Source organism: Schistocerca cancellata, chromosome 10 (genome assembly GCF_023864275.1).
Source record: "Schistocerca cancellata isolate TAMUIC-IGC-003103 chromosome 10, iqSchCanc2.1, whole genome shotgun sequence".
Lineage (NCBI taxonomy): Eukaryota > Metazoa > Arthropoda > Insecta > Orthoptera > Acrididae > Schistocerca > Schistocerca cancellata.
Window position 1 is genome coordinate 158,202,717 of NC_064635.1, and position 14,407 is coordinate 158,217,123.

Genomic DNA, 14,407 nt, shown 5'->3' on the forward strand with positions numbered 1-14,407 from the left:
GTCCCCTAGAACTTAGAACTAGTTAAACCTATCTAACCTAAGGACATCACAAACATCCATGCCCGAGGCAGGATTCGAACCTGCGACCGTAGCGGTCTTGCGGTTCCAGACTGCAGCACCTTTAACCGCATGGCCACTTCGGCCGGCTCAGAGTTCAGTAAATTGCTCAGTCTTGAAATAATATTTTTTTTAAAGACTACAACTGATTAGAGGTTGCTAGTTTTATCAAAACATCGTGAGATAAAACATGTACTAAAAAGAGTCTGATCATTCTTAAAATGCTTTCTGCTGATGATTGTGCAGTATGTGAGGATACACAGGGTGGCCAAAATACATCCTCCAAATCCAAGTGGCACAGAATAATCACCCAAACATATTAATCCTATCTTTTCCACATGTTACACATATCAAAAATTACAGTCCGTAATTTGCTTCAGCCATATCCTGTCCTCCAGGATGATGGAATTATATAAAAAGTGAAAGATAAGGTATAGTTACTGGTAGTTACTGATGTGATGGCAGTTGAACTAACAAGTGTAATGTTGCAGGTAAAATGTGGCATCTGTTGGTGTAAAAAGGATTTTGGATGCTCCACCCACACTGAAGCAGAGAGGATATGGCTGAATCTCTACGTCATGAGGGATTTTTGCCACCTTCTCTAGTGCGCAATGTGGAAGGGAAGTACTGACAAAGGATGTTAATCCTGAACACATAAGGTAAGAATTAAATCAATATGACCTTGATTTTTGTGCACGATTAGTATTATAATTTTTGTCTTGCAAATAATGGTACTTGACACATCATGACTAAATGTAGTTCAGAATTACAGTTACATGAATATATAAATAAAAGAAGTGATTATCTGTATGTTGCATAACATTTAGCTGCCAGGTACTGTTACACACTGGATTAAAGATTTTCTTTGAAAACAGCCATATTTTGTTTCATCTTTATGTACTATGGCAGATTACTGTGTAGGTAGCATGTTGCGTTTATGGATTCTGTCGGTCAATTTTAGCAGATTTGCTTCAGCAGGATTACAATTTTCCCTTGTGTTAAAATCATAAGTATGTGTTTAATAATGCAGCACACTTAGTTTTTACATAAATATTGGTTTCCTTTAAGTGCAGTGATCATACTGTTTATTCTTTAGTAAAATTGCACTTAGGTTGTTGGTGGCCTTAGCATTGTGTAATGATGTTAGTAACAACTATCTTGACAAGCAATGAGAACTGAATCTGATGAATCAGGAGTCACTTGTCAGAAGCTAACCTGAATGCTCATACCTATATTTAATAGTTTGTCAGTATATTTAGCTGGTTTTTGTTCCATTACATCAGAGTTGGAGTAAGTTGTCAGAAATAAGAAGTGGCAGTACATTACCGTATTTACTCGAATCTACGCCGCACTCGAATCTACGCCGCACCTGAAAAATGAGACTCAAAATCAAGGAAAACATTTTCCCGAATCTAAGCCGCACCTGAAGTTTGAGACTCGAAATTCAAGAGGTGAGAAAAGTTTTAGGCCACACCTCCAAATCGGAACAAAGTTGGTCCTTTGTAATATGAGACACAATTTAGATTGAATAAATGCCAATACAGCTACAGTAGTTTGGTTTGAGTCGTAAGCTTAGCAATTAAGCTGTACCAGGTAGCCATTGCTATGTGTCAGTCACTCCGTCCATATTTATACGGGTACCCTTCCTTTTTCACGTGGTTCGTCTGGTTTGAATTAATTTATTTTTCTTTGATCTGATAAGTGCCGTTCTTTGTTATAGGTGTTTACATCACTCTTAAGCTGAAAATGCATTACTGTACTGTCATGCATTGTTTGTCGCATTCTGATAATGAGTGTTTACGACCTGTCATCGTTCGCGGCAAAAAAAAAAGAGGAATCGTCTAATTATCGAAACAATGGCAAGAGACTGCTTTTGTTGTTACTTACACTGCTGCTTTCTTTGATAATGATCAAAAAGAACCAAATAATAGGCTGCGTATGATAGATGATGTTCTGAACGAGAGTTTAGTGAAAAGTTTTCTCCGCTTGAAAATCTTTGCAGACACCTCTTTAGTACATTACTTTCTGCACAGAAATTAGTCATCTTAGATTCAAAAATCTAGTCAATTGCCATGCTTCATTTCTGACTGTATCCCTATTAGGCATAAGAATAATACGAATATAAACATGATATGATATGTGTATACTTCCGCGTTTGCTGTTGTCTCACTTGAGTTTCGTAGTTTATTAGCCAGGCAGGATTTAAATGAGATGGCAGCAAACACGAAAGAATATATGGCAAAATGTTTATATTCGTATTATTCTTATGGTGAAGACAATACTGCATGTGATTCACAAAAGTTCCCATTAGCAACCATCTCTTCTCACAGGTAGGAAAAAATTCAGAACATAGAATTGGCCATACAAACATCGCAAACAGTCTTGCCAGTCGGACTTTTGTAGTACATTGAAAAGCTGCTACATTCGAAGATGAACAATATGAAATTTGTATTTACTTCGTCGGATGATGTACGAAAATGCAGTGGTCGACACTCGGGACGGAGAAAAAAGCTAGTCTTCCACCTTTTTTAATTTTTTTACTGACGCAGAGATTTTGGCGCCAGTATTTATCTTTATGCCTGCAAAGCATGCTCGTGTAGCGCTACACATATTCGAAGGCAGAAGTTAGTTGTGGCGGCTCCTACCAACATTTTTCAGAACTTCCACTTACTTTGCATTCGATTCTAAGCCGCAGGCGGTTTTTTGGATTACAGAAACCGGAAAAAAAGTGCGGCTTAGATTCGAGTAAATACGGTATTCAATGATGAACTCCTCTCCAGCTGCACTACATGTCAAGCCATTAGAACTCACAAATTTTCTTGCTGATGTGTTGGCTCTCGGTAACTCAACCAAAGTGTTATGTTCAAACGTAACATAGGCCTCGGGTGATGGTACTGGTCAGTCTGTCAGCACTTTCTTCTACATCTACATCCATCTACATCCACACTCCGCAAGCCACCTGACGGTGTGTGGCGGAGGGTACCTTCAGTACCTCTATCGGTTCTCCCCTCCATTCCAGTCTCGTATTGTTCGTGGAAAGAAGGATTGTCGGTATACCTCTGTGTGGGCTCTAATCTCTCTGATTTTATCCTCATGGTCTCTTCGCGAGATATACGTAGGAGGGAGCAATATACTGCTTGACTCTTCGGTGAAGGTATGTTCTCGAAACTTTGACAAAAGCCCGTACCGAGCTACTGAGCGTCTCTCCTGCAGAGTCTTCCACTGGAGTTTATCTATCATCTCCGTAACGCTTTCGCGATTACTAAATGATCCTGTAACGAAGCGCGCTGCTCTCCGTTGGATCTTCTCTCTGTCTTGTATCAACCCTATCTGGTACGGATCCCACACTGCTGAGCAGTATTCAAGCAGTGGGCGAACAAGCGTACTGTAACCTACTTCCTTTGTTTTCGGATTGCATTTCCTTAGGATTCTTCCAATGAATCTCAGTCTGGCATCTGCCTTACCGACAATCAACATTATATGAGAATTCCATTTTAAATCACTCCTAATGCGTACTCCCAGATAATTTATGGTATTAACTGCTTCCAGTTGCTGACCTGCTATTTTGTAGCTAAATGGTAAAGGATCTATCTTTCTGTGTATCCGCAGCACATTACACTTGTCTACATTGAGATTCAGTTGCCATTCCCTGCACCATGCGTCAATTCGCTGCAGATCCTCCTGCATTTCAGTACAATTTTCCATTGTTACAACCTCTCGATACACCACAGCATCATCTGCAAAAAGCCTCAGTGAACTTCCGATGTCATCCACCAGGTCATTTATGTATATTGTGAACAGCAACGGTCCTATGACACTCCCCTGCGGCACACCTGAAATTACTCTTACTTCGGAAGACTTCTCTCCATTGAGAATAACATGCTGCGTCCTGTTATCTAGGAACTCCTCAATCCAATCACACAATTGGTCTGATAGTCCATATGCTCTTACTTTGTTCAATAAATGACTGTGGGGAACTGTATCGAACGCCTTGCGGAAGTCAAGAAACACGGCATCTACCTGTGAACCCGTGTCTATGGCCCTCTGAGTCTCGTGGACGAATAGCGCGAGCTGGGTTTCACATGACCGTCTTTTTCGAAACCCATGCTGATTCCTACAGAGTAGATTTCTAGTCTCCAGAAAAGTCATTATACTTCTTAACAAAGTACATGAAACATTAACCAATTTTGCAATTCCTAATAACCAGATGAGCAAAAATTACTCTGGTGCTCTGCATATCAAAAAGAAATGTAATTAATTTGTGTGTTCCACTGAAGGAAACCGTTAGATTCAGTGATTCTCATTGGCTCTTGAATATAATCACCTGTTTGGCTGTGACCAACATTCACAATTTGCCAACATCTGCACGCAATGTGGGAGCTGCTGACACTGAAAGTGCCCTTTAACCTTAACGTTTAGTTCCATAAATCTATGTCTGTAAGAATATTTAAGAAGTCATGTTGTAGTATATCTACAGCTTTCTTTTTTAACTTTACTTACGTTTGTATGTGTGTATTTGCAGAACTTCTACAGGCCACAATACCATAAAATAGTTGTGAATTAAGTAGCCCATGGTACGCTGTTAGTAGTGTCCATGTGCATGCTGTAGTGACTTTTTGTCATCAGAAATGTTGTTGAACTCAATTCACGGCAGATGTTATTCATTGTTGTCCCATCTAGAGTACATACCCATAACCACACCCAGGAATTTTTTAGCTCAACATGTGCAACATTTTTCAAATTGTTTTGGTAGCATGTATTTGCTTACATGTGGATATGTTAATATTTTATAAAAGAAAAATATTATTGAAGTGAGTGTTCCCAGTTTCATATTTTGAGAATGTTTTGTTTGTAAGTAGACTGTTAAACTGTAATTACAAGAAGTGAAGCATTTCCACCTACTTTGAGGCACATCATTTGCATGTAAAAAAGAAAAGCACTAGGTAAGGTACTCGCACACATTCTTGGGATATTCCTGAAAAATGATTTAACTGATTCTTGTGTTACAATTAAACACAAGCAGAATGTTGCTTAGATAGAATTGGTGTATATTTTAATTGTCCATCATTAATTTCCAGATGTCAATTTGATGTACTGACTCACTCTATGACTTGGAGATTTGCTCTTCCTTTTCGTCCTACAGAACCAGATGTGTAAAACGCGGAATGAAAAAAATACAAACGTACTATGGATAGGATAGATTGCTATTCACTATAAAGATGACAAACTGATTTCCAGGCACACGATGAAAAGACTATTATATATAAGCTTTCAGTCAAAGCATTCATCTGAGAAGAGAAATGTACACTCATTCACTAAAGCAGACGTGTGTACACGTGATTGCTACCTCTGAATTTTTGGCAGTAGACTCTCTCATACTAGCTGTTTGTGAAAGGATTTTTTTTCTACTAATAGCTTTGTATTTTAGATATGAAATGGAGCAAAGAGGCATTAAGTGTCCTAAATCAGGCATACAGTGAGGAAAGGTGTATGTATGACCCACTGTATCCTAATAAGGTAGTAGAAAATCATTTCTTTCAGAGTAGTATGCGTGTAATGTTATATGGTGATTTTGCGATTTGTATCGTAATACCTTATCTAATGAAAGCTCATATTTGATTTGATTGCATCGCGTCCTTTATTTCAGTATGCCATTAAAAAGTAACTGGCAGTGAAAGGGAGAAAGTCATTGCAGTTTCACCTAGTGTGACAGATGACTGCGAACCTGAGTAGAACCCACACATACATAGTCCAAACGTGGAAGAATAGCACAAGTACACCTTTAAGTACTGGTTCTGTAAAGTGTTGCAATCTGCAGTGGGTATATCCACAACAACTTTTGAAATAGTGTGCTGTGCTATTGTGTGGCTAAAAGCCAGAGTCTTAAGATTCCCCAGTCGCCAGTAAACGTAATGTTAAATCCAGCCTGCAATGTAACAGGGCATTTACCGGTATTTTATTAGTGATTTAGTTTGGTATAATCACAAAAAGTATAAACATATGGTTTAATTCTTATTTTCGAGAATGTGAGACAGCCTTCCTCGTGACTGTCGCACTTGCTAATTCCATCTTCTGTTATAGACAGCAGCTTCTCGAAACAGGCCATGTCCATCCTCACGAAGCCCCGAAATTCATGTGGATTTTCGACCCTCAGTTCATTCATAAGTAGTGAATATAATCCCCTGCCTTTGTTCCTTCTTTTTAGCCAGGATCGAACTCGATGACGTCTGGCTTTTTATTTTTGTCGTCGTTCTGCCCTAATCCGAAGATTTACTGTCACTACCAGGGCAATAGCTCCAAACGCAGATGGGTACTCCATGTGCAAAATGTTGTATAAATACATATACCTGTGCAACTGAGTGTCATAATATAAAACTAACTGTTGAGTCTTTAATTCAGAACAGTAGTAACCTACATAAGAGAATAATAGTTACTTAATAAATACTGATATTCATTTTCTTATGAATAACTCAAACAGATGACTTTCCAATATATCACACAGTCCACCTTTGTTTCGTGCAGTATAACGAACAACTTCAAGAGATCAGACAGTTCTGTACATGTTTCATGCGTTACCATTGTTTACTATGCATTCACGCCAGGTATATCCTACGTGGATGGTGTAATGGGTCTTCATGACCCTGCCTGTAGTTACAGAAATGTTACAGAAATGCACACTTGGGGCACTGGTGCACAGGTCTACGGTTTAGGCACATTGTGTAATAGGGACTTGTGTGTCTTTCCTGAAGAAGGTTTTGGCTGAAGGCTGATACATCAGTCTTTCCATCATGTCTGTCTGGTTATCAATAGTTTGTCTTCACAGTGAGTACCAATGTATCCTTTCCATGATAATGTTTATATTGTGACCTAGAATTTCCACTGTTTAAATAAATTAAAAATTTGAACAGATACTTGCAAAAGTGCTGTTCACTTTTCTTTCCACACTTCTTAATTTTCCATGGATAATTTTATACCAGCCCCTTTCCCCATTACACAGTCAGGGAGAATATCTAGTAGTAATGTTGTGGCACACACAAAGGCCTCTGAATATTCAAGAAATATGCCACAAACTTCTTTTAACCTAGTGCCTTAGTTGCAAAAACTAAACAGACAGCTGCTGTTGTTCTGGTAAATCTAAAATTCCTAAACCCATGCTGGGCATATTTCTCCTATAAAATTAACTACTGGCTCCAGTTACATTCTGTTGTTTCAGATAATGTTGGTGTAATAGTTACTGGTCTGTAATTTTCTGTATCTTCCTGACTGCCATCTTTGTGTACTAGTATCACTTAACATTGTCCTCTTGAACGTAATGTGAATATTCCTTCTTCCACAGCTAAGAAGAGCTGTAGGCTGTGATAGCCACTGCAGACAGCATTTAAATAGTTGATCAGACACATTGTATAGTCCCTCAGTAGATTGTATTTAAACTGTATTTTATTTTTACTGAGTCAAATAATGAATAAACATTGTCTTGTGAGGAGTACTTTTTGTGCATCTTGTGACAGTAGACTTTCACATAATTAATTGGTTATGATGTTAGTTTAAGATGTTTCTAGTTTACTGAGTGTCCACGATATCTTTATAGTTTGCCTAGGCTTGCTGGATTTGTCACAATTCATTAAAGCTGTTGTGTGGCCTTTTTGTCTTGTCTGGTAATTCAGTAAATACCCCATAACGATCTGCAGTGGCTCTATTTAAGACCTGTAACTAGACTGTAAAGTGGTAAATTGATAATTACATGATCTGTGTCTCTGTAATTTCCCTGCATCTTGTAGGGCTGTTTCAGTGTAACAGTTGTCTTTCAATGAGTTCATGTTTAGGTCACCTGCTGCCATTATGCAAGAGAATTCACTGATAGTCCTGTGTGAAAGCAGTTCTAGCTCCTTCAGAAACACATTTACCTGCCTGTTTGGTGATGTGTATAGCCCTGATGCCAAACACTTTCCTCTTTTCAGCATTGTCAGTATTGACGCTAATTCAAATTACATTTCTTTTCACTTGTCCACTGACCATGGAATGCAGTTCCTCCTTTCATGTGCTGCAGCTCCTCCACAGTGAAGGTTGTTGTGGGGATATTGATTACCATTTCTTCCATTGTTGACAGTGGGATTGGTCTCGTTCTTTTCTTGGACAGCTTATACTATCTGGCATTTCTTTGCACAGTATAGTTTTTTAAATCATTAATGTGCTGGATGTGTTCCATGAAATGCTCCTTTACTGAGCTTGTAGCTCCAGCAAAAAGCTACGTATATTCTTGAATTTTCTGTTTGTACTTTAAGTCTTTGTTTACATGCCAGGCTTCACTTAGACCATGCCCACGTGGAGTGCTCACAAGAAAAAACACTTGCTGCATGTGGAATTCTTTCTGAAGTTCCTTTTACGACCCTGTTCGCATTGTTGTTTGGATTTTTATAGATGTCTATTTCTCTTCCATTAAAGTTCGTTGAATCCTTTTCATCCCTGTCTCAGATGTTTTAGTGCTTGCTGTAGAGGGACACCAAGCTTGTTAATGCTAATTTCTTTGTATTTGATTTTCAGTGTAGCCATAACACTTGCAGAGCTTCTTACATAGATACCTGAAAATATTTAACTTTGTCCTTTCTTATTCATATTTGGTGATGCATTTTGCAGATACATGGTATTTTCTTGTATCTTCAAAACACATATTTTCTTGAGTGTGTGCTTATCATGGTTTATAGGCCTACTTGGGAACTCACCATGTAAAATATAGAGTAACAAATCATTTTTGGTACCTCTACGGTGATGTGGAAATCCAAGTGGTGTTAATAAGGTAAATAATTTGTGTACATGGTTCTCTTCACCTTCATAGTTACACATAATAGGATAAAGATGTGAACAAACAAGCCTCAACTGAAATACATAGCTAATTTTCATTATTAACTGGTCTGAGTATTTTGTAGTGACTGTGGCTTCACTGCTGTTGACAAGTGTCAGTATCCACTGAAGTCCCATAAAGTGTATTGTGAACACTGTAATACATTGTTCGTCGTCATTGCAGGTCTATTCACTGTACTGCAATGTTGTTCTATAAACTGATCTCATCTTTTAGTCAGATGATGCCATAAATTGTCCTCATCAACTAGATGCAGTACCACCACACGAGCTGTTAAATTTATTCATAAAACTTTCACCATTCTCCAGTAACATTGCTCCAAAAGCTATTTCTTACACATTCATAAAGTTAATGCGATTTCAGACTGTGTAAGTGGTTTTTCATTTTCCTATGTGAATACTTGTTATACAAGATGGAATATGTATTTACTGTACTGCATGAATGCTGCCGGTAGCTTTCTAGATGTGATTTATCAACTGTTGGTGCTTTAATTCTGCCACCCACAATAATAAAGTGAAACAGTTGAAGTACTCTTCTTGAGAGTTTCTGTATAAAGTGATTAGTGTATTATGGTTATCTTATTCTGTAGAACCTTCAGAAGTGATGTTACCAGCCTCTGCCAGTTTAGAGCCACTCCTGAAAGTCACTGTCTGCTGACCTTGTGAAAGGCTGTTAATTGAACCAAGTTCCTGGATTCACATTGAAGTTGCTCTTGTAGCAGTAATGACACTCATGATTAGTCACTTGCATCAGTAATCGTTAAGATTATCGGTGTGTTGTTCCTCTAAATCAGCTCCGTTTATTGAAATGCCAGAGCCAAATTAACTTGGTTGTCAGAAACTACATGTGGGGTTCAGTGTGTAATAGTACTATGCAAGCTTACTAATTTCTCCTTTTTTGTGGTTGTGGTGACAGACCAATCTATAGTTCAGACCCAGGAATAGATCAGTTTGAAAGGTGAAAAAATTGTTGCACGGCCAACAAATCTGTTATGGAAGTAATGATTGTGGTTACAAATTGCAAATTGGTTTGTAACATAGCATGATGTCTACATTTGTGCCATATCCAATGCACTTTTCATTATAAAAACTGAAACTGCCAGGTGAATTGAGAAAACCTGTAGAGAGTAGAAGAAGAGTTCCCAAGAAGCATTTTGGTGGATGTACATACGTCATGTATAAACTCGAGCAGGGGTTGGAAATAACTTTCAACCTCATGTAGGAAGAAATTGCAATTTATTTAAGGGCAATTTGTTAAGAACATGAAATTTTAGTATAACATGGTTCATACCCTCTGCAACAACTGAAATTTTAGGTACTGTAATACTAGGTCCATTTTTTTCACTTTTGCTGTTTCTGCTACAAATGCACAGACGGATGAATGTATTTGTGCAATGGTGCAATAACAATATGTTACATTTTTCATACTCTCAAGTAAAACACTAATTCCTGAAATAGAAGAACTTCATTAACTGGTGTTGTCTTCATCCAACCTTATTTGGACTACCACCACAATTATAACTGCCTATTTATTGAATTGCAGAAATTGGACTAGTATAGATTTTGCACCAAGAAATGCTTTTTAATGTTCAGAAATTAAAGTAACTAAAACAAACAAGTATTGGCACTTGAAAGCTTACTGAATATTATGAGCAGTATGCAACTTAAAAACAATTGGTACCCTAGTGGAATCACAAGTATGTTTGGTACACTAGTTCATTATGCTTCTCTTTCTGATGAACAGTAAGTGGCATCTGTAACTGTTCTGTCACAGATGACCTCGTCATATAATCCATGTCTGATGATGGCAAGTTCTTGCACAGCCTCGTGATCTGTTTCTGTTTGTTTGTCTGATTTAATTAGCAGAGTCACTTCCTTAACGTCCTTCTCAGGCAGTGTAGCTGAGGCTTCCTGAATGATGAAATAGTGATCGTTGTAGTGTGTCATTATGACAACCTGTCAAACTACATGCTTACATGCAATGGAGTACTTACAGAGCCTTTATTTTGGAGAAGTAAACTTCTCGTTTTCAGCCATCTGAGTGTTAAGCTGATACAGCAGTTTTGAGGGAGACGAGAAGTGTAAAACTACATCTTGTGTAACATCAACCACAGTGAACTCCTTGGATGTATTTCACATGCGAGGATGGCTACTGTTCGTTGCAGTGACAGTGCAAGCTATTGACATGTCTGGTTCTTGCCCCAAAGACCCAGTGTCAAAAACTCCATTCCCTGTGCTACCCTCAATTGGATACATGAGAGGTCTCAATCTTGCATCGTGTAATGGAGCAATTTTCCAACAATGTAGTGGTACTAAAATCGTATTTTTGGCCAAAACTGTACATTCCTGGCTAATGCACCAATGCTTTCTTGGAAAGTGAACTATTAAATTTCAGAGGCAAGTGCTACTAAGGTCTGAATACATTACGTTCATAACAGGTTGCAAAGATAGGTATCAAGAAACAGTTTGAAAGATCTTTTAGATGATGTAAGCAAATTGTAATTAAGATATGGTATGGTACTCAAATATTGACGTATACACTTATAATTTGCTAAATGCTAGTTATTAAGCACATTATACTATTTCAATTCTTGTGATACAAATTTGACTTGATCCATAAAATGTATGTTGTGTACGGATCCTAAAGATAGTAGGGTCGCCACCGGCGCCTTCATTTTGGCTTTAGAGGGTGACACCCTGCCCGAGGTGGTCAAGGTGATGATCTATCAATGTGATGTTAAGCCTTACGTCCCTCCTCCCATGCACTGCTTCAAGTGCTGGAGGTTTCGGCATACGTCATCGAGATGTGATGCCAACCCTACCTGTCGGGATTGTGGGCGTGCCTCCCACCCCAACGACCCATGTTCGTCGCCCCCTATTTGTGTCAACTGCGGACAGAAACATGCACCCTGCTAGTCAGACTGCGAAGTTTATCAAAAAGAATGGAAGGTTATGAAGTATAAGACCTTGGACAGGCTCACTTACATAGATGATAAACGCAAGTACGACCAACTTCACCCTGTGCGCATTTAATCGACATATGCTGTAGCAGCTTCGATGTCGCCAGCCCTGGCGATGAGCCCCCAAGCTCAGCGCTTTTTGTGGACCCTCCAGCTTGGCTGTCTATTCCTGCCGCCCTGGTAGTTGGGGGAACTCCCTCTTCCATTGCTCCCCTGTTTTCAACATCGGGAGTAACGACTTCTCCTTCTTTGGGAACTTCAGTCCCCACCTCTGAGCCGGAGAAGTGCCCAGCTCCTCCGGCTCCCCTCGTGCGGAAGGGATCATTTGGTGCCCTCCCTTCCACGGTTACAGCCCCTCTGGAGGTCAGCCAGTGGCTGAAAAAGCCACCACCTGAGGGCCGTAGGGCTTCCAGGTCTTTCCCGGTCCATGAGACTGGGTCGGAAGAGCCCACCCAGGCTGATAAACCGAAGGACAAATGGGATCCTACCAAAAAGAAGAAAAAGCAAAAGCAGGAGAACATAGACAGGAAAGGAGTGTCACCACTGCACCTGAAGATGATGTGGAGCATCTAGCGTCCACTTAGGAGCTAGATGTTGCTTGACCTGCAGCTCCTATTGAAGTTGATAATGCTACTTCGCAATCGGTGGCGGTGAGCGCTTCTAAGGCGTGACATATCCCTCCCAGGTTCTTTCATGTTTCACAGTCAGATACCATTATCCTTCAATGGAATTGCTGTGGTTTTTTCCACCACCTTGCTGAGTTGAAACAGGTTCTGTGCTGCTTCCCTGCCACTTGTCTGGCCCTACAGGAAACCTGTTTTCCTGTTCAGCAGACCCCCTTGCTCTGTGCCTACCAGGGTAACTATAAAAACCGCGTAGAATATGACAGGGTGTCTGGTGGTGTCTGTTTTTATGTTCTTGCCATTGTTCCTAGTGCCCCAGTGCCATTTAACACGGCTCTCGAGGCTGTGGCTATTAGAATCTGGGCAGGAATGGAGCTTACCATCTGTTCCCTCTACCTTCCCCTGGATGAGGTTGTCCCTCTTGCTGACCTAGCTGCCTTGTTTGCCCAGCTCCCTCCGCCATTCCTCCTTTTGGGAGACTTCAATGCCCACCACCCATTATGGGGTGGGGCCATCTCGGGCCAGGGTAGGAACGTTGAGGCTCTCTTGGCACAGCAGGACATTTGCCTCCTTAACACTGGTGCTCCCACATATTTTACCTTGGCTCATGGCACATACTCGGCCATTGACCTCTCTCTTAGTAGCTCAGGTCTTCTTCCATACCTCAGTTGGAGGGTCCACAATGACCTCTGTGGTAGCAACCACTTTCCTATCCTGGTTTCTCTTTTTCAATCCCAATCCCCTGACCAGCTGCCACGATGGTCTCTTCATGGAGCTGATTGGGCAGCCTACACCTCAGCTACTATGGCCATTGCTCCGCTTACTGGTGACATTGGTTTGGCAGTGGACGAGGTCAATATGGCCATTGTTTCTGCTGCCGAGGCAACTGTCCCCTGCTCTTAAAGTACCCTAAGGCATAAGTCAGTCCCTTGGTGGACACCAGAGGTTGCAGAAGTTATCCGGGACTGCTGGTGAGCCCTGCAACGAGACTGGCGTCATCCTTACCTAGAGAATCGGGTTGCCTTTAAATGGCTGCGGGCCCGGGCTCGGCGGTTAATCCAGTGGAGCAAACAGAACTGCTGGGAACAATATGTTGCCACCATAGGTTCTCGCACCTCCCTTTCTCAGGTGTGGTCACGGGTTCGGCTCATTTTTGGCTTTCGCCCTCATGTGTCTGTCCGTTGCCTTTCTCTTCGGGGTACACTTTGTGCTGACCCAATCGCCATCGCCGAACATTTGGCAGAGTACTTCGCTCATAGTTCCGCGACAGCAGGCTACAGCGCAAAATTCCACGCCATTAAAGAGCAGGCTGAGCGTACGCAGTTGTCATTTTGCACATACCGTTGGGAACGATACAACGCCCTGTTTAGTGAATGGGAGTTTCAAAGTGCCCTTACAGCTTGCCCCGATACCTTTCCAGGGCCAGACTGAATTCACAACCAGTTTCTTCGCCATCTGTCTGCGCATTGTCAGGGTGAATTACTCACCCTGTTTAACCGCATCTGGACAGGGGGCGTTTTCCCAACTCGTTGGAAGGATAGCGTTACCATGCCGGTGCTGAAACGTGGTGCAGATCCACTGGTGGTCGATAGCTATTGACCTATCAGCCTTACCAACATTATGTGCAAACTCCTGGAACGGATGGTGAGTGGGTGGCTCATGTGGATCCTTGAAGCTCGGGGCCTCCTGGCCCAGCAACAGGGGGGCTTCCGTCAGGGCCGCTCAGCGATCGACAATTTAGTCTCGCTAGAGTTGGCTATTCGTACAGCTTTTACTCAGCGAGAACATCTAGTTGCTGTTTTCTTTGATCTTCGGAAGGCGTTCGATACCACTTGGTGCCATTATATCCTTGCTACGCTTCACAAATGGGGTTTATGGGGTCCACTTCCGATTTTTCTACGGAATTTTCTC

The 14,407-nt window shown here is 40.8% G+C and overlaps 1 long non-coding RNA gene across 1 annotated transcript in view; it reads left to right on the top strand.

Moving 5' to 3' along the window:
- Positions 1–549: 549 nt before the first annotated feature.
- Positions 550–14,407, top strand: part of LOC126106732 (uncharacterized) — a 71,811-nt gene continuing 57,953 nt past the window's right edge. The window contains exon 1 of the long non-coding RNA XR_007523390.1: positions 550–716. This is a non-coding gene — a long non-coding RNA (uncharacterized LOC126106732). The remainder of the gene's footprint in view (positions 717–14,407) is intronic.